The sequence below is a fragment of the Scyliorhinus canicula genome, chromosome 3 (assembly GCF_902713615.1).
Source record: "Scyliorhinus canicula chromosome 3, sScyCan1.1, whole genome shotgun sequence".
NCBI classification, from domain to species: Eukaryota; Metazoa; Chordata; class Chondrichthyes; order Carcharhiniformes; family Scyliorhinidae; genus Scyliorhinus; species Scyliorhinus canicula.
In genome coordinates this window covers 31,737,473-31,758,726 of record NC_052148.1, presented here as the reverse complement: position 1 = coordinate 31,758,726, position 21,254 = coordinate 31,737,473, and positions in this window count along the sequence as shown.

Genomic DNA, 21,254 nt, shown 5'->3' with positions numbered 1-21,254 from the left:
TGGAGGGTGTGCAGAGGAGATTCACTAGGTTAATCCCAGAACTGAAGGGGTTGGATTATGAGGAGAGGTTGAGTAGACTGGGACTGTACTCGTTGGAATTTAGAAGGATGAGGGGGGATCTTATCGAAACATTTAAAATTATGAAGGGAATAGATAGGATAGATGCGGGCAGGTTGTTTCCACTGGCGGGTGAAAGCAGAACTAGGGGACATAGCCTCAAAATAAGGGGAAGTAGATTTAGGACTGAGTTTAGGAGGAACTTCTTCACCCAAAGGGTTGTGAATCTATGGAATTCCTTGCCCAGTGAAGCAGTTGAGGCTCCTTCATTACATGTTTTTAAGGTAAAGGTAGATAGTTTTTTGAAGAATAAAGGGATTAAGGGTTATGGTGCTCGAGCCGGAAAGTGGAGCTGAGTCCACAAAAGATCAGCCATGATCTCATTGAATGGCGGAGCAGGCTCGAGGGGCCAGATGGCCTACTCCTGCTCCTAGTTCTTATATTCTTATGTTCTTATAAACTGCACTAGGCTGATGACATAGTGCTGCTTTCAGAATCAGAAGAGGCCTGACAAAATATCCTAAATCAATAAGACCTCAATTTTAGAATATGGATTGAGTTTGAACACCAATAAGACAAAAACAATGGAGGTCAGAAGGAATATAGTCAAAGAAACTAGAGTAAAGATTGAGCTGGAGATATCAGAAGATGGTCGATTTGAAGCAGAAGTCAGAAGAAGGACAGAGACAACTAGAGGTAATTTTTGTAAATTGAGGATGTGTTAACAACAAGATAACTCAAGCTTGTAACAAAACAAATCTCATGATCTGATATTCTGTCCACTTTCCTGCATGTCTCAGAAACCTGGATAATAAATAAAGTTCTGTGGAAGGAAATAGAGACCTTTGAAATGTGGATGCCAAGACGTATGCTAAAAATCTCCAGACATAGACACTAAGGCAAAAAAAGAGGTCTTGAAATTGCAGGAGAAAAATTAACTAAAACATGAGAATGACTCGGAGCGTAAATGAGACTCTGCAAGGGTCTCTCACACACTGAAGATTTGGAAAAGAAAATGCCTGTATCTTGGTCATTTGTTCAGAGTTGTTTTGTCCTCGATGGTGTTGAGCTTCTTGAGTATTATTGGAGCTGCACTTATTCAGGCAAATGGAGAATATTCCTTTACATTCCTGACTTGTGCCTTGTAGGTGGCACAATAACAGAGGGACATGGGGTATATGTACACTGTGAAGAGCTTTTGGGAGTCATAAAATGAGTTATTTGCCGCAATATTCCTGGCCTTTGACCTTGTCTGATAGCCACAGTAATTATATGGCTAGTCCAGTTCAGTTTCTGGTCAATGGTAACCCCCAGGATTTTGACAGGTTGACAGGATCTTCAACTATGCTCCACTCATTCTCCCCACCTACTCGCATGCTTTCTCCCAGAACCATAATAGAGTTTCCCTTTCCAACCCATCAGCTTCCACATTCAAAGGATCATTCACTGCCATTTCCACCATTCCAGTGTGATGTTGCAACCAAATGTATCTCCCTCTCCTCTCTCCTGTCCGCATTTCAAAAAAGAGCATTCCCTCCCAGGACAGTCTTTTGAAGTCCTCAAACACTTTGTCTCTTCCCATGGCATCTTCCCATGAAATCGCAGAAGCTGTACCTGGGTAGATGATGGGATAATGGTCATGTATAAAGAACAAAGAACAAAGAAAAGTACAGCACAGGAACAAGTGCTTCGGCCCTCCAAGCCTGTGCCGACTATGCTGCCCGTCTAAACTAAAATCTCCTACACTTGCTGGGTCTGTATCGCTCTGTTCCCAACCTATTCATGTATTTGTCAAGATGCCCTTTAGTGGGCAAATGAATGACAGATGCTGTATAATTTGGGTAAATGTGAGGTTATCCATTTTGGTACCAAAAACAAGGAGGCAGATTATTATCTGAATGGCCATAAGTTAGGAGAGGGGAACGTGCAACGAGACCTGGGTGTCCTCGTACACCAGTCACTGAAGGTAAGCATGCAGATGCAGCAGGTGGTGAAGAAGGCAAATGGTATGTTGGCCTTCATTGCGAGAGGATTCGAGTTCAGGAGCAGGAATGTTTTGCTACAATTATACAGGGCCTTGGTGAGGCCACACCTGGAATGCTATTTGCACTTTGGTCTCCTTATCTGGGGACGGACGTTCTTGCTTTAGAGGGAGTGCAGCGAAGGTTTACCAGACTGATTTCTGGGATGACAGTACTGTCATACGAGGAGAGATTGAATTGGTTAGGGTTTTGTTCGCTGGAGTTCAGAAAAATGAGCAGGGATCTCATAGGAACCTATCAAATTCGAACAAGACTGGACAGGGTTGATGCAGGAAGGATGTTCCTGATGGTGGGTGTGCCGAGAACCAGGGGTCACACTCTGAGGATACGGGGTAGACCATTTAGGACAGAGATGAGGAGAATTTTTTTTCCACAGAGAGTGGTGAGCCTGTGGAATTTGTCACCTCAGGAAGTAGTTGAGTCCAAAACATTGTATGGTTTCAAGGAGCAGTTATAAATAGCACTTAGGGCAAAGGGAATCTAAGGATATGGGGGAAAGCGGGATTCGGCTATTTAGTTGGATGATCAGCCATGATCACAATGAATGGTGGAGCAGGCTTGAAGGGCTGAATGGCCTCCTCCTGCTCCTATTTTATCTATGTTTCTATGTCACTGGGCCAATAGTCCCAGGGACCAGGGCAATACGTAGGGCATGGAGTTCCAAACCCATCATGGCAACTGCTGGACTTTACTTGAAAACTAATAAATCTGGAATATAAAAGCTCGTCTCAATATGGCAATTAGGGATGGGCAACAAATGTTGGCCTTGACAGTGTTGTCCACACCCCACAAAGCCAGTGATGTTTACACCTCTCCTCACCTCCCAAGGCCACAAGCACTCCTTCCAGGTGAAAAAGTGACTTACTCGATACAATTTAGTAAACTGCATTCACTGCTCATTTTGCAGTCTCTTCTACATCAGGGACACCTGATTGCTTAGCAGGACAGCTCCACTCGGTATGCAAGCACAACTCTGTGCTACTTTTTCCCAGACCTTCCCTTTGTTCTTCCTCCCCCCACCTCCCTTTCAATGGCATATAATCCATCTTATTCCTTCAATTTTGTAGAAGAATAATTTTTTTTATATAAATGTTTTTTATTGGGTTTTTGAACAAAGTATATTTACCGTTATGTACATAGGATAAGAAACATATATATATATATATATATATATATATATAGAAGAGAAGGGCATACCCAAACATACCAAATAAAATAAAATAATAAATAATAAAAAAAATACAATAACAAATAAAATAGAATAACTGCAAAAGGTATTGTGCAGCAGCTCAACAGCAGCAACTCTGTACACCTGGCAAAATTATTTACAACACATAAGTAGGCGACTGTTTGTGGGGGGAGAGAGGGGGGGGTGGAGACTGGGGAGGTAAATATACATTTGGGTACCGGAGAAAAAATTACAGAGGGCAATACTCGAATGGGTTTGGTGTTGGTGTTGTCGCTTGCTTATCCCGGACGGATCTCGCTGTCATCTCGTGCTCACCTCCGATTCTGCCGTTCCTCCCGTCTTTCGTCTTTATTCTCCTCATTCCCTGCTCCTGGAGATGCCAAGTTCGTAGGAGAATAATATTGGACTCAAAAGGTTAAAGCTGTTTCTCTTTCCACAGATGCTGCCGGACCCGCCGGGTATTTGCAGCACTTTCTGTTTCTATTTCAGTTTTCCAGCATCTGCAGTATTTTGCTTTTATTTAAGATTGAGGGAAAAACTGTTCCTATTGGCCAAAGCGTCTTGAACCAGAGGAAACAAATCTAAGATGATTGGCAAACAAGCTAATTGTGGGGCGATGAGAGATTTTTGTAAGCATTGAACGGTTAGAATCTGGAATGCCCTGCCAGGAGTGGTGGAGGCAGATACAATCGGGCTTACAAAAGAGAATTGGATAAGCACCTGAAAAGAAAGCATTTTCAGGGCTACACGGGAAGTGGGAAGAGCTGTGTTGCTCTTTCAGGGAGCTATTGCAAAGGAAAATAAAGGTAGTTTTAAGGGATTGGTAAACATTAGAAATAAGGTATAGTGTTAAGTGGGTTTAATTTAATGTTTCTGTGTCGAAAAGGATAAAACCTCCAGTTAGATTCATGCTGGATAAAGGTGTTTGTACGTGTGGGGGTTTGTTTCAATTCCAATTGTGATTCTGTTATTCTTAGAGAGGGTTATGGTGTGAAGAATAAATGGAACAAACTGGGGCCTTGTAAGATAGAGCATATTTTACGTTTTAATTTGCTCATTTGATAGCAGTTAGAGATAGATAGTGATAGAGAAGGCAGCTCTCACATCCCTGCTAGAAGCAATTGGTTTAGAAGGCTAGAGAGGGAAAATCTCTCTCCGCTTTGCTGGAAGAAAAGCCACCATGGAGTAATATTTAAGAAAATGAGTGCAGAGATCTGAAGAGCAGCTAGCTAAGGAAACTAAAGAAATGAAGATAAGTTTCCAAGAAGTCTGAGTTAAAGGTACTGGAACAGAGAACTGTTCAGTAAAGACAGACGAATCTGAGAAGAAGGCTGAGATGCCAAAAAGATACCTGAAGTGATTTTCAGTTTCCAAAATGTTACTACAGCCTGCGGAATGTGAGTTGAAAGAAGAATGGAAATCGGTGACTAGATCTTGGAGTTTGTGTAAAAGCAGTTAAGACAAAAGAAACCTGAAAGGGGGTAATGTGATACTCTAGACTGGATTCGCTACTACTAGTGGAATGGAAACATGGGTTAAAGGAGTCATTTGTAAAATCTGGACTGGATTCCAAAATGCAAACCGCTAAGGGAAAAAATCATTCTGGGAAGAATTTAAAGCATTAATTTAGAAGTGGAGTTTGGAAACTCACGGGACAATTATAATAGTAATAATAAGTAGGTTTACATTAACACTGCAATGAGGTTACTGTGAAAATCCCCTAGTCATCACATTCCGGCGCCTGTTTGGGTACACAGAAGGAGAATTCAGAATGTCCAAATTACCTAACAGCACGCCTTTCGGGACTTGTGGGAGGAAACCGGAGGATACCCACGCAGACACAGCCTGTTTTCTGTTGGTTTGCCAATTCTTGATCAAAGCTATTATATTACCTCCAACCTCTTGAGACCTTACCTTTTGTGTGGCACCTTATCAGATGGACTACATCTGCAAGACCGCCATTATCCAATTTGCTTGTAATATCTTTGAAGACCTCTAGCAAGTTGGTCAGACACAATTTACCCAACATAAAACCATGCTGACTCTGATGGATTGTGGTTCAACTTTCCAAATGTCCCATTGCTACTTCCTTAATTATGGGTTTCAAAGTTTTCCCAACAACAGTTGTTAAACTAATTGGTCTATAGTTTACTACGTTCTGCCCATTAACTCTGAGCCAAAGTTCCTCAAGCATGCACCACTTTGCTAAAGATGCGGTCCCTATGAGCCACAATGGGGTCTGCCAGCTCCCACATGCTGCAGCTACTACACGTCACCTAGCCCTCCGCCACTATTTTATTTCATTAGATTTTCAATTTGTTTTTAATTTTGTGACTAATTTTCACACTGTAATTTTCTACCTAGCCTTCAATATCAAAATAAGTCAGAAAATATAGAAGAGAGAAATACTCACCTGCCAATCACTTACCTGTGATATCAACGACTGTGTCCACTCCATGTTATAGGAATGACTACTTTGGCTTATCTCCCAGCTCTAGGGCCTTGGTCAGATCCTACTCCAATTGACCGGCGGACATAGTTAGGAAAATAAGCCACACAAATACCTCGCTCCTCCACTTCTCCAAACTCCCATACTTAGCTCAACCCCTAAGCACTCTCTGCAGCTACGCAAGCAAGTATTAGTCCCATTTTTAATGTTGAATTCCTGTTGTGAGACTTCATCCCACAACCTTCTGACTCAGAGACAAGAGTGCTACTGCAGCAATGACAATGTCTGAATGGATTGGTGAGAGTGACGGCAGCAATCAAAACCTTTAAAGTGTATTATCATCAAGGACTGTAAAAATCAGTCATCCTTGACATGTGTCAATGTAAAGGTCTACAAGAAAAACTTCATCCATAAAACAGCAACACAAGTGATAAATAACGTACTGAATAAACCAGGAAACCCCAATCACTGCACAATTGCCTTATTTTTCATTGTGAGGTGTCCAAATTAAATTGTAAGCATAAAATCATAGGTTGGTTACAGTGACGAGGAATACTATTTGACCTGTTATTATCCCAGGTGATATTAAAACAGGACGGGAAGATCCCAGAATGAAGCTCATGGGGCGAATTCTCCATTTGAGAGGCTAAGTGCTGGCTGCAGGACTGAATCATGCGTGTTTTGTGTGGACGAAAGCGGTGCCATTCAGAGCGATTCAGGCCCCGTTAATGGGCTAGAACTGTCACCACGTAGAACTTGCACGATTACAATGCATGCTGACCTCATCCCAGCCAAGATGATGGTACTGGTTGCGCTGGAGAATGCCCGTTCTGTTGATGGGTTGGGTTGGGCAAGGGAAGTGGCCTGGGAGGGGCACCCATATGACCCATGGCACTAAGTTCTCAGTGGGCATTCAGCAGCTGCCTTGCAGGCTGTGGCAATGGTGGTCCGTGCCCGGCCACCCCAACCCCATGGCCCACATCCTAGCTACACCCCGGCACTCCCCCCTCCAGCCCTGGCAGATCTTTCCCGGCAAGCGACATTATAGTGATGTTGTACATTGTGCGCGTCCCCGCCCTCAGCAGCCACGGCGCCTGATTTTAAATCCCACATGTGAATCTCGTTGTCGGTAATTCCTCCTGGTGGAGACGGGGCATTGCAGAAGGCCCAGAAAACTCTGGGTCAGGGCCGTTAATGATATGCCAACGTCCTTTACTGTACAGTTTTCATTCATGCTGCTATTGAGGGACAGGAGCATGGCATTCAGTTTGCTGCCTGGTGTCAACCTCGATTTCAGGTTAACACCAAATTCTCTACCCAATCGTGTTTCCCGATTCTGGCGTCAGATGACGAAGAATTCAGCCCAACTTTTATTTTTTTAAATAAAATGTGGAGGTACATGTCGCCACAATCCCAGAGGACCACAGGCTGCTCTCCTCATTGACAGAGCGCTGAATGGCGGTGTTTTAACCTGAGGGTCACCACACCTCAGGCAAGGGTAAGGTTGAGAAGCTGGGACCTTCATGAATAACCTCAGCCCACGGGAATTAAACTTGTACTGGAGGTCAACCAGACCGGGCAGCGGGGCAAGGGAGAGAGAGAGAGAGAGAGAGAGAGAGAAGAGGCTTGGCCAGATAGCCAACAGCAACAACCAGACAGCCAGCCAGGATCACACTCAGTCATCGAGGCCTGAGACCTGTCCAACTGAGCAGTCATTGGGGATGGAGCTCAATGTCATTGGGGGCAGGGCTCGCTGACATTGGGGGCGGGGATCGACGTCATTGGGAACAGGGTTCGGTGTCATTGGGAAAGGGGCTCGATGTCACTGAGAACAGGGTTCGGTGTCACTGGGGACGGGGCTCAATGTCATTGGGGACGGGGCTCAATGTCATTGGGGACGGGGCTCAATGTCATTGGGGACGGGGCTTAATGTCATTGGGGACGGGGATCAATGTCATTGGGGGTGGGGATCGATGTCATTGAGAACAGGGTTTGGTGTCATTGGGGACGGAGCTCAATGTCATTGGGGACGGGGATCGATGTCACTGAGAACAGGGTTCGGTGTCATTGGGGACGGGGATCGATGTCACTGAGAACAGGGTTCGGTGTCATTGGGGACAGGGCTCAATGTCATTGGGGACAGGGCTCAATGTCATTGGGGACGGGGATCAATGTCATTGGGGGTGGGGATCGATGTCATTGAGAACAGGGTTCGGTGTCATTGGGGACAGGGCTCAATGTCATTGGGGATGGGGATCGATGTCACTGAGATCAGGGTTCGGTGTCATTGGGGACGGGGCTCAATATCATTGGGGACGGGAATCGATGTCACTGAGAACAGGGTTCGGTGTCATTGGGGACAGGGCTCAATGTCATTGGGGACGGGGATCGATGTCATTGGGGACGGGGATCGATGTCATTGGGGACGGGGATCGATGTCATTGGGGGTGGGGATTGATGTAATTGAGAACAGGGTTCGGTGTCATTGGGGACGGGGCACAATGTCATTGGGGACGGGGATCGATGTCATTGGGGGTGGGGATCGATGTCACTGAGAACAGGGTTCGGTGTCATTGGGGACGGGGATCGATGTCATTGGGGACGGGGATCGATGTCATTGGGGACGGGGATCGATGTCATTGGGGACGGGGATCGATGTCATTGGGGATGGGGAACGATGTCATTGGGGGTGGGGATCAATGTAATTGAGAACAGGGTTCGGTGTCATTGGGGACGGAGCTCAATGTCATTGAGGATGGGATTCGATGTCATTGGGGACGGGGCTCAATGTCACTGAGGACGGGATTCGATGTCTTTGGGGATGGAGCTCAATGTCATTGGGGACGGGGATCGATGTCATTGAGAACAGGGTTCGGTGTCATTGGGGACAGGGCTCAATGTCATTGGGGACGGAGCTCAATGTCATTGGGGACGGGGATCGATGTCATTGAGAACAGGGTTCGGTGTCATTGGGGACGCGGGTCGATGTCATTGAGAACAGGGTTCGGTGTCATTGGGAACAGGGCTCAATGTCATTGAGAACAGGGTTTGGTGTCATTGGGGACGGGATTCGATGTCATTGGGGCGGGGCTTGATGACATTGGGAACAGGGTTCAATGTCATTGGGGGTGGGGATCGATGTCATTGGGGATGGGGCTCATTGTCATTGGGGGCGGGACTCGATGACATGGGAGGGGGTGGGCCGCCACGTCACGCATGGGCGGGGCCTCAGCAAAGAGTGAGAGGGTCCTCCGCCAAAAGTGTAAGTCCGCCTCTGCAAATTCTCCAACCTTCTCTATGAGGGAGTGTGGCTTGCTGCTGGTAACACAGGATGAACAAGCCATCCTTAGTGAAGAGGGACCTGGGAAACCAGCACATTGAGCATTTGGAAGAGACAGGATAGAAGAATTCTCTCTCCCACTATCTATCACTACATCAATCCTTATTTACCTCATCATCTCTCGAGGGGACTGAAAGAAATAGAGGCACGCAAAAATAGCTGTTATCTGGATGATCACGATGCGGGAGGTCAATAATCCTCTTGCAGTAAAACAAAGATAAGAGGAAGAAAGAATAAAAAGCTGTTGTTCATTTCACATTCACTTCGACAACATTAAATCCCACCAAATCATTCATTATGGCAGAGATTTGCTTTTGCATTGCTGCTGCCAACACATCAGAACAGGGAAAGGTCAAGCAAAAGGGAACATTCTATGGTTTCAATTTCAGATAACAGGGTTTATAAGAGATGAAATAATATATTTGATTGTTAAAGCTGATTGATTGTGAACTGACTGTACATCTACCATGACAACAGATTACTAAAATATTTTGCAACTGCTAGTCTTTCATGCCTTTAATTAATATTTTTACATATAAAACCCAGCGATATTATCAGCCCGCAAAACTCTACATACACTAATTATTCATTTGTTAGAATGACATTTTGTAAGATGATTATGCGTGAATTAACAGATCTTCATGAGTGTGGCTCTTTTCATTCCTTGGTGAACTGTGGAGATACTAAGAATGAACAGCCATGATTTGAAAGGCAAGAGTCGACCAACCTTATTCTCTGCAATTCAAAGATTTATGGAAGTAGTTGTAACGATGGCTGCTGCAGCTTTAGAAATGGTCTGATTTACTGAACTGCCCAGCATTACTTTTATCCAGCCCCATCAGCCCCGAGAGATATGTTGTGTAGGTAACTGCGTTCTGGGGCTTTCCTCTAAAATTGCACTTCAGAGCAGGATTTATCCTTTAACAGAAGTTATATTTTTTTAAATAAATTTAGAGTACCCAATTATTTATTTTTTCCAATTAAGGGACAATTTAGCATGGCCAATTCACCTACTCTGCACATCTTTGGGTTGTGGGGGTGAGACCCACACAGATACGGGGAGAATGTGCAAACTCCACACGGACAGTGACCCGGGGCCGGGATTGAACCTGGGTCCTCAGAGCTGTGAGGCGGCACTGCACCACCGTGCCGCCCCTAACAAAGGTTATTTAGGATTTCTCCGACACCCCCCCCGACCCGGCCTGGCCACACTCTCCGTAACTGACAGTTCAGGTCATATTTCATATTTCCTTTATTGACGGTAATCGTTTTCAATATCACAGAGAAATAAACTCTTCTCAAAGGTTCAGCGGATTATGAAGTTGGTTGAAGGTGGGATCTGTGAGCTGGTTCCATCAATACCTGGACTCACTCTACCACAGGCTGAGCCGAAGCATTTAATTGGAAGCATTTACACAGTCAAACATCCTCTACCATCACATTAATTACTATCAAAGCTCCTCATTCATTGTAATTCACACTTTCACTCCTCAAGAAGACATTTATCAATAACTTGCTTTGCAGCAATAGGCGGAGCTTCCTGTCCATAGGTGATACTTAATTAACATCAAGCTGGTTCTCAGTACATCGTGTGTCCTTTTTTTCATTCATCAGCATGCATCGCTGGCTAGGCCAACGATTTTGCCCAGCTCTGATTGCCCTTGAGAAGGTGGTGGTGATCTGCCTTCTTGAACTGATGCAGTCCATGTGCCTTCACCAGATGTTCCCCTTGAAATATGTATTCTGCATTTTATCCTGGTGGTCTTTCTAGACACTGCATCAAGGCAGGAGTAAGTGGTTGGCTGCCGGCTCTGCTTCAAGGAGCTTCTTGGGATTGAGGTTGGCCTTTGAATCTATGTTCTAGGGCATGTGATGACCCTGGTTCACCTTGTCAGCTGCTGTATGGCACTCTTGCTTTTGTCCCCCCTTCTTTCAGCCACTTAGTAATATTTCAGACAGTGTCCTGGAAAATTCACGCAGGGAGCATCACGTTGAGTGGCAGCAGCTTCATCCATTTCTGCTCTAGTCATATTGTTGCTTCTGAACGACACCCAAACTACCCTCGCCCCCCTCCACTCCCTCCCAGAACAAGGATAGAGTCCCCCTCGTTCTCACATTTCATCCCACCAGCCTCCGTATGCAAAGCATAATCCTCCACCATTTTCGGCAACTCCAGCGTATTGCCTCCACCAAAAACATCTTCCCGTCACTCCCACTGTCAGCATTCCACAGAGACCGTTCCCTCCGAGATAATCTAGCCCACTCCTCCACCATACCCAGTACTTCTCCCATCACCCATGGCACCTTCCCATGCAATCGCAGAAGGTGTAACACCTGCCCCTTTACCTCATCCATGCTTAACATCCCAGGCCCAAAACACTCATTCCAGGTTAAGCAGCGTTTCACTTGCATCTCTTCCAATTTGATCTACTGCATTCGCTGCTCCCAATGTGGTCTCCTCTATATCGGAGAAACCAAACACAGACTGGGTGATTGCTTTGCTGAGCATCTTCGGTCTGTGCACATTCAGGATCCTGACCTTCCCGTCGCTTGCCATTTTAACAAAAGACCCTGCTCCCATGCCCACATGTCTGTTCTTGGCCTGCTGAAATGTTCCAGTGAAGCTCAGCGCAAACTGGAGGAACAACATCCCACCTTCTGGTTAGGCATGCTACAGCCTTCCGGTCTCAACATCAAATTCAACAACTTCAGATGATCAGCTCTACACCACCTCGACCGATTTGTTTCTATCCCATTTCATTTTAACTGTCTTTTACCATTTCTTTCTTTCTTAATATATACTTACTTCCCCCCCAATCTTATCCACCTTTCCTTAAATTTCCCTTCTTTGCTTCCCCCTTCCACTCCCTCCACATCTACAGTTCATCCTCTGATGTTAGTTTCTCTGCTGTTTGACCTTTCACATCTTTTGTTCTCTCTAGGGACTGCGATTAGCACCCTTTTCCCTTGGTTTCCGTGGCTATTAGCAGCCTGGGGCGAAATTCTCCCCTACCCGGCGGGGCGGGAGTCCCGGCATAGCCGAGTGGCGCCAACCACTCCGGCATCTGGCCTCCCCATATGTGCAGAATTCTCTGCACTTTAGGGGCTAGGCCCACGCCGGGGTGGCTCCCGCTCCGCCGACTGGAGCCAACGGCCTTTGGCGCTACGCCGATCGGTGTTGGGGCTGGCCAAAAGGCCGTCGCCGGTCGGCGTGAGTCCGCGCATGCGCCGGAGCGTCAGCGATGGCTGACCTCACCACTAGCGCATGCGCGGTGGGGAAGGTCTCTTCCGCCTCCGCCATGGTGGAGGCCGTGGCGGCGGCAGAAGAAAAGAGTGCTCCCACGGCACTGGCCCGCCTGCCGATCGGTGGGCCCTGATCGCGGGCCAGGCCACCGTGGGGGCACCCCCCCGGGGTCTGATCACCCCGCGTCCCCCCAGGACCCCAGGAGCACGCTCGCGCCGCCAATCCACCGGCACAGATGTGGTTTAAACCACGCCGGCGGGAGAGGCCTGACAGTGGCGGGACTTCGGCCCATCGCGGGCTGGAGAATTGCCACGGAGGCCCGCCGATCGGCGCGGGGGCACGCCGACCGGCGGGCCATGTTTCCGCCCCTGCCAATTCCCGGGTCCCGGAGAATTACGGCCACGGTGGGGGTGGGATTTACGCCAGTCCCGGGCAATTCCCCGACCCTGCGGGGGGTCAGAGAATTCAGCCCCTGTTTCCCTGGGTTTCTGTGGCTATGACTCATCTTTCATTCTCACTCCACAGTACAAATATTTCCCACTTTCTCTGTCTGTTAGCTTTGACAAAGTCATCAGACTCAAAACGTGAGCTCTTTTCTCTCCCTACAGTTGCTGCCAGACCTGCTGAAATATTCCAGCATTTTCTCTTTCGCTTATTGACTGATCAGGATGTGAACAGACCACTGGCCATTATTGAGTCAAGTCCTGTATTGTAACTTCGCCTGAGCATGTTGAAACTTGATGATGCTCCTTTGGCTATTGTGTTCCTGGTAGGAAATGGGTTAGATTTTGCTGCTTTCACTGCCAGAGTTCGACTCCCAGTTTGGAAATTTAAGTTTCTTGCACCTCGGGACATATTACTCAGTTAGAGGTGCTGCATGAGTGCAAGTTGTTATATATCAGAGCTTGTGTTCTCCAAAGCAGCAGTCAAATAATTCACAAGCAAACCTCAAAACTAGCTTAGCGTGATTGCTGCAAAGCTTCAGAGTACGCTGCACTTGCAATATGTTCTTGTCAATGACTGCATACTCATCCACATTTGCCATCAAATCTTAGATGGTACCTGGCTAATTCTCTAATGATTGTATTTGTTAAGACTCTGTTTGTCTGTTACCCTTCTACTTTTAAGTTCAGATCATGTTAGGTTGGTGTCTCAGGGCTCACCAGCTGAGGGATGTTTTCAGAAGCATGTCCTCCAGGCAACATGTCCTCCTCCAGGCAGCAGGTCCTCCAGGCAACAGGTCCTCCAGGCAACATGTCCTCCTCCAGGCAGCAGGTCCTCCAGGCAGCAGTACGTCCAAGCAACTAGTCCTCCAGGCAACTGGTACTCCAAGCAGCTGGTCCTTTAGGCAGCAGTATCTCCAGGCAGCTGGTCCTCCAGACAGCAGTACCTCCAGGCAGCTGGTCCTCCAGGCAGCTGGTCTTTAAGGCTGCTAGTCCTCCAGGCAGCTAGTCCTCCAGGCAGCTGGTCCTCCAGACAGCAGTACCTCCAGGCAGCTGGTCCTCCAGGCAGCAGTACCTCCAGGCAGCTGGTCCTCCAGGCAGCTGGTCTTTCAGGCTGCTAGTCCTCCAGGCATCTAGTCCTCCAGGCAGCTGGTCCTCCAGGCAGCAGTACCTCAAGGCAGCTGGTCCATCCAGGCAGCTGGTCCTCCAGGCAGCAGTGCCTCCAGGCAGCTGGTCCTCCAGGCTGCTGGTCTTTAAGGCTGCTGGTCTTTAAGGCTGCTGGTCCTCCAGGCAGCAGTACCTCCAGGCAGCTGGTCCTCCAGCTGCTGGTCTTTAAGGCTGCTGGTCCTCGAGGCAGCTAGTCCTCCAGGCAATTATTCCTCCAGGCAGCTGGTCCTCCAGGCAGCTGGTCCTCCAGGCAATTATTCCTCCAGGCAGCTAGTCCTCCAGGCAATTATTCCTCCAGGCAGCTAGTCCTCTAGGCAGCTAGTCCTCCAGGCAGCTGGTCCTCCAGGCAGCAGATCTTCCTGTTAGCGGGCTCATCCATATTTTCATGAGCAGGTAAAAGACACTCTTGTGTTGGAAATGGAAATTAAATTGCCACTCATGTTAGCAGGAGATGGGTTTGACTGGTCAACCATGAGAAGTCGCTATCATTCAATGTTTCGTCAAAGAGATTGGAATAAGGAACAAATGAAAACAGAAAAAGCTGGAAAGATTCAGTAGGGATCAGGCAGCATCTGTGGAGAGAGAGAAAGAGTTAATAGGAGTAATTTTAACCTAACCCACCCTTTTGTTGATTGGTGCGATTGGGGCCGACTATTCACCGGCTCTTCTATGGTGGTGGCATTCTCTGGTTCTGCCAGCAGCGCACCTTCGCCCACGAGTTTTCCGGTGGCATGGGGTGGCTTCAATGGGAATGCCACTGAATACCAATGACAGCAGCGGGAGCAAAGAATCCCGCCACCAGTGAACCCGCGCCGCCTCCCACCGCCAAGAAATACGCAGCTGGGAGGCTGGAGAATACCACCCTGGGTGAAATGCTGGTTTCACATCTTCCTTAATATTAAACTCCATTCAATTAGATATATGTGTGTGTGGCATGAGGATCGGAGATTAGATATGTGTGTGTGGCATGAGGATCGGAGATTAGATATGTGTGTGTGGCATGAGGATCGGAGATTAGATATGTGTGTGTGGCATGAGGATCGGAGATTAGATATGTGTGTGTGGCATGAGGATCGGAGATTAGATATGTGTGTGTGGCATGAGGATCGGAGATTAGATATATGTGTGTGGCATGAGGATCGGAGATTAGATATGTGTGTGTGGCATGAGGATCGGAGATTAGATATGTGTGTGTGGCATGAGGATCGGAGATTAGATATGTGTGTGTGGCATGAGGATCGGAGATTAGATATGTGTGTGTGGCATGAGGATCGGAGATTAGATATGTGTGTGTGGCATGAGGATCGGAGATTAGATATGTGTGTGTGGCATGAGGATCGGAGATTGGATATGTGTGTGTGGCATGAGGATCGGAGATTAGATATGTGTGTGTGTTTGAACCAATTCCATGTGTTCCTCACCTAGTCAGTTAGTTAAAATTAAATGTCTCAGGTCACTAGCCTTTCGTCAGAACTTGATGAAAGAGATTAACAGTGTTTAAAGATTAAAGTAACCAGAAGTCGGCAGGCTATAGGAAGGTGGGGATTGGTTTTGAGATTTTGACCCGACCTCAGCCAACCTGTTTTTCAATGTCAAAATTTACCCCAATGTTATTGACAGCAATTCTCCTACATTATTATAATGAGCATAGTCTATTATTGCTGCTGATAACTAAAATGAAATGTTGCCTTCATTAATATTAAGAATGAACTACATGCCATGTGGGAACACCATCACCACAGGGGCTACAGTAGTACAAAGAGAAGGCTTGCCGTCACAGTCCCAGGACCACCAGGAATGGGTAATGAATACAACTTTGCCAGCCTCATTCACAACCCGAGAACAATTTTAATTTTACCTGATGGAAGTTAGTGATCTTTTATAATTAAAGGTAATATTCTTCTCGAGTATAACAAAGGATACAGTAATTACTCTGCCTCAACGAGAGATTCTCATGGGTTGGACAATAAGGTTAGAAAGTTAAATATTTGATGCAGCATGTGACCCTAGAACAGCTTGTTCAGTGCTTCACTGAAAGAAAATATTCCTTTTACAGACTAATGGAGTAATTGCCAGAACGGGTCTGTCATAACCAAATGCAGAAGGTTCAAGCAGGATGTGTTCATTCAGTCACTCTATAATACCAGCCTCTAGTATAAACATTAAATAACATTCTTTTCTGCTTACCCAATTGTTTTAGGACGGGTCCTGTTTCCAGAGCCCTTCATATATTTCGATTTAACCCTTCCCCTGGTATTCTACGCATACTGTGTCACACATTGTGAGGATATTGCTCCCTCTTATGTTGTCCCTCTTTGGGATAGGAATTGCTTTCATCGTAATAGATGGCAACATCATAAACACGTTCATGGCAATTGCCTCCGGTGGAGATCTCTGGTGAATTCACATACAATTTGCAGCACGGAAAGTGGTCAGTTGACACAATTGGTCCATACTGGTGTTTCTGCTCCACGAGAACCCGCTCCCACCTGAATTTAACTTACTATGGCCCAAATTCTCCAGCTGTTGGGATTCTCTCTTCCTGCCGGTAGCACACCCCCACACATGGGGCGAAATTCTCCCCCCCCCACGACGGGTGGGAGAATAGCGGGAGGGCCTTCCCGACTTTTTTGACGCCCTCCCGCTATTCTCCCCCCCCCCCCCCGCCGAAATCCCGACACGAATCGCTGCCGCCGTTTTTTTACGGCCGGCAGCGATTCTCAGCTGTTAGAAGGGCCGAAGTCCCAGCCCTTTACGACCTTTTTACGAACGGCAAACACAGCTGGTCCTGCCGTTCGTAAAAACGTCGTGACCACCTGGAAAAAATTAACCATGGCACCGATTGGCACGGCAGTACCACGGCCGTGCCAAGGGTGCCATGGGCCCGCGATCGGTGCCCACCGATCGCGGGCAGCGGGCCCGATGCCCGCGCACTATTTGTCCTTCCGCCGCCCCGCAGTATCAATACGCGGGGCGGCTGAGGGGCAACCCGGACCGCGCATGCGCGGGTTTCGCGCAAAAACGCGATGACGTCACACGCGCATGCGCGGGTGGAGTCTTCCCACCTGCGCATGCGCGGCTGACGTCATATGACGCGTCAGCCGGCGCTAAATCCGACAAGCGGGCTTAACGATTTTCGTTAAGCCCGACTTGTCGGAGCCTCCGACGTCGGGCTGCTAGCCCCGACGGGGGACCAGAATCGGTCCCCCGTCGGGAAGGGGCGCGATGCCGTAAAATCCGCCCGGGTTTTACGGCAGTTTGACGATTTCTCCCGTTTTGGGAGAATTTCGCCCATGGGTTTCCGGCGGCGTGGGGTGGCTTCAATGGGAAATCCCATTGACAAGCGGCAGGGGTATAAAATCCTGCCGACGAGAAACACACGGCAGCGGGACCGGGGAAACCAGCTCAATATCAACTTCACTTTCCACGTCTCTCTCATGTGTTTATCCAATTTCCCCTTCAATGCCCTCAACTACATTAATGCTGTTCACCTCAACTACATCAATGCTGTACACCTCAACTACATCAATGCTGTTCACCTCAATTACATCAATGCTATTCACCTCAACTACATCAATGCTGTTCACCTCAACTACATCAATGCTGTTCACCTCAACTACATCAATGCTGTTCACCTCAACTACACTAATGCTGTTCACCTCAACTACACCAATGCTCTTCACCTCAACTACATCAATGCTGTTCTTCTCAACTACATCAATGCTGTTCACCTCAACTACATCAATGCTGTTCACCTCAACTACATCAATGCTGTTCACCTCAACTACATCAATGCTGTTCACCTCAACTACATCAATGCTCTTCATCTCAACTACATCAATGCTCTTCACCTCAACTACATCAATGCTGTTCACCTCAACTATATCAATGCTGTTCACCTCAACTACATCAATGCTGTTCACCTCAACTACATCAATGCTGTTCACCTCAACTACATCAATGCTGTTCATCTCAACTACATCAATGCTGTTCACCTCAACTACATCAATGCTGTTCTTCTCAACTACATCAATGCTGTTCACCTCAACTACATCAATGCGGTTCACCTCAACTACATCAATGCGGTTCACCTCAACTACATCAATGCGGTTCACCTCAACTACATCAATGCTGTTCACCTCAACTACATCAATGCTGTTCACCTCAACTACATCAATGCTGTTCACCTCAATTACATCAATGCTGTTCACCTCAACTACATCAATGCTGTTCACCTCAACTACATCAATGCTGTTCACCTCAACTACATCAATGCTGTTCACCTCAACTACATCAATGCTCTTCACCTCAACTACATCAATGCTGTTCACCTCAACTACACTAATGCTGTTCACCTCAACTACATCAATGCTGTTCACCTCAACTACATCAATGCTGTTCACCTCAACTACACCAATGCTCTTCACCTCAACTACATCAATGCTGTTCACCTCAACTACATCAATGCTGTTCACCTCAACTACATCAATGCTGTTCACCTCAACTACATCAATGCTCTTCACCTCAACTACATCAATGCTGTTCACCTCAACTACACTAATGCTGTTCATCTCAACTACATCAATGCTGTTCACCTCAACTACATCAATGCTGTTCACCTCAACTACACCAATGCTCTTCACCTCAACTACATCAATGCTGTTCACCTCAACTACATCAATGCTATTCACCTCAACTACATCAATGCTCTTCATCTCAACTACATCAATGCTGTTCACCTCAACTACATGAATGCTGTTCACCTCAACTATATCAATGCTGTTCACCTCAACTACATCAATGCTGTTCACCTCAACTACATCAATGCTGTTCACCTCAACTACACCAATGCTCTTCACCTCAACTACATCAATGCTGTTCACCTCAACTACACCAATGCTCTTCACCTCAACTACATCAATGCTGTTCACCTCAACTACATCAATGCTGTTCATCTCAACTACATCAATGCTGTTCACCTCAACTACATCAATGCTGTTCACCTCAATTACATCAATGCTGTTCACCTCAACTACATCAATGCTGTTCATCTCAACTACATCAATGCTGTTCACCTCAACTACATCAATGCTGTTCTTCTCAACTACATCAATGCTGTTCACCTCAACTACATCAATGCTGTTCACCTCAACTACATCAATGCGGTTCACCTCAACTACATCAATGCTGTTACCCTCAACTACATCAATGCTGTTCACCTCAACTACATCAATGCTGTTCACCTCAACTACATCAATGCTGTTCACCTCAACTACATCAATGCTGTTCACCTCAACTACATCAATGCTGTTCACCTCAACTACATCAATGCTGTTCACCTCAACTACATCAATGCTGTTACCCTCAACTACATCAATGCTGTTCACCTCAACTACATCAATGCTGTTCACCTCAACTACACTAATGCTGTTCATCTCAACTACATCAATGCTGTTCACCTCAACTACATCAATGCTGTTCACCTCAACTACATCAATGCTGTTCACCTCAACTACATCAATGCTGTTCACCTCAACTACATCAATGCTGTTCACCTCAACTACATCAATGCTGTTACCCTCAACTACATCAATGCTGTTCACCTCAACTACATCAATGCTGTTCACCTCAACTACACTAATGCTGTTCATCTCAACTACATCAATGCTGTTCACCTCAACTACATCAATGCTGTTCACCTCAACTACATCAATGCTGTTCACCTCAACTACATCAATGCTGTTCACCTCAACTACATCAATGCTGTTCACCTCAACTACATCAATGCTGTTCAACTCAACTACATCAATGCTGTTCACCTCAACTACATCAATGCTGTTCATCTCAACTACATCAATGCTGTTCACCTCAACTACATCAATGCTGTTCATCTCAACTACATCAATGCTGTTCACCTCAACTACATCAATGCTGTTCACCTCAACTACATCAATGCTGTTCACCTCAACTACATCAATGCTGTTCACCTCAACTACATCAATGCTGTTCTTCTCAACTACATCAATGCTGTTCACCTCAACTACATCAATGCTGTTCACCTCAACTACATCAATGCTGTTCACCTCAACTACATCAATGCTGTTCACCTCAACTACATCAATGCTGTTCACCTCAACTACATCAATGCTGTTCACCTCAACTACATCAACGCTGTTCACCTCAACTACATCAATGCTGTTCACCTCAACTACATCAATGCTGTTCACCTCAACTACATCAATGCTGTTCACCTCAACTACATCAATGCTCTTCACCTCAACTACATCAATGCTGTTCACCTCAACTACACTAATGCTGTTCCCCTCAACTACATCAATGCTGTTCACCTCAACTATATCAATGCTGTTCACCTCAACTACATTAATGCTGTTCACCTCAACTATATCAATGCTGTTCACCTCAACTACATCAATGCTGTTCACCTCAACTACATCAATGCTGTTCACCTCAACTACATCAATGCTGTTCACCTCAACTACATCAATGCAGTTCACCTCAACTACATCAATGCTGTTCACCTCAACTACATCAATGCTGTTACCCTCAACTACATCAATGCTCTTCACCTCAACTACATCAATGCTGTTCATCTCAACTACATCAATGCTCTTCACCTCAACTACATCAATGCTCTTCACCTCAACTACACTAATGCTGTTCACCTCAACTACATCAATGCTGTTCATCTCAACTACATCAATGCTGTTCACCTCAACTACATCAATGCTCTTCACTTGAACTACACCATAACCACTGTCTAGGTAAAGATTTTTTTTAAATTCCTTATTGGATTTCTTAATGACTACCTTATATTTATGGAAGCCTCCATAACTGGAAGTATCTTCTCGGCCGCTGTGCCCTCCAACACCTTCAAAATTTTAATGACCTCTACCAGGTCACTCCCTTGGCCTTTCCTTTTCTAGAAAGAAGGACATAAACTTGTTCATTCTTTCCCGATGGTTATTTTATCAGTCTTGTAAATTTAGTTTGCACTCTAATTTAAATACATGAATAGGATGGCAATAGAGGGAAACGGACCCGGAAGTGTAGAAGATTTTAATTTAGATGGGCAGCATGGTTGGCACAGGCTTGGAGGGTTGAAGGGCCTGTTCCTATGCTGTACTTTCCTTTGTTCTCTTTGTTTGTTTCTATCCTGCACCTCTATAGCCTTCTTGCCTTTCAGGGAACTGTGCACAGTAGACCCAGTGAGGTCTGGGTGTGGTGAAATAATAAACACATTGAGGTCAATTTTTGTCTTCATTGCACAGGCGGTAATCTGGTTGAAAGGGTCATGTTGACATG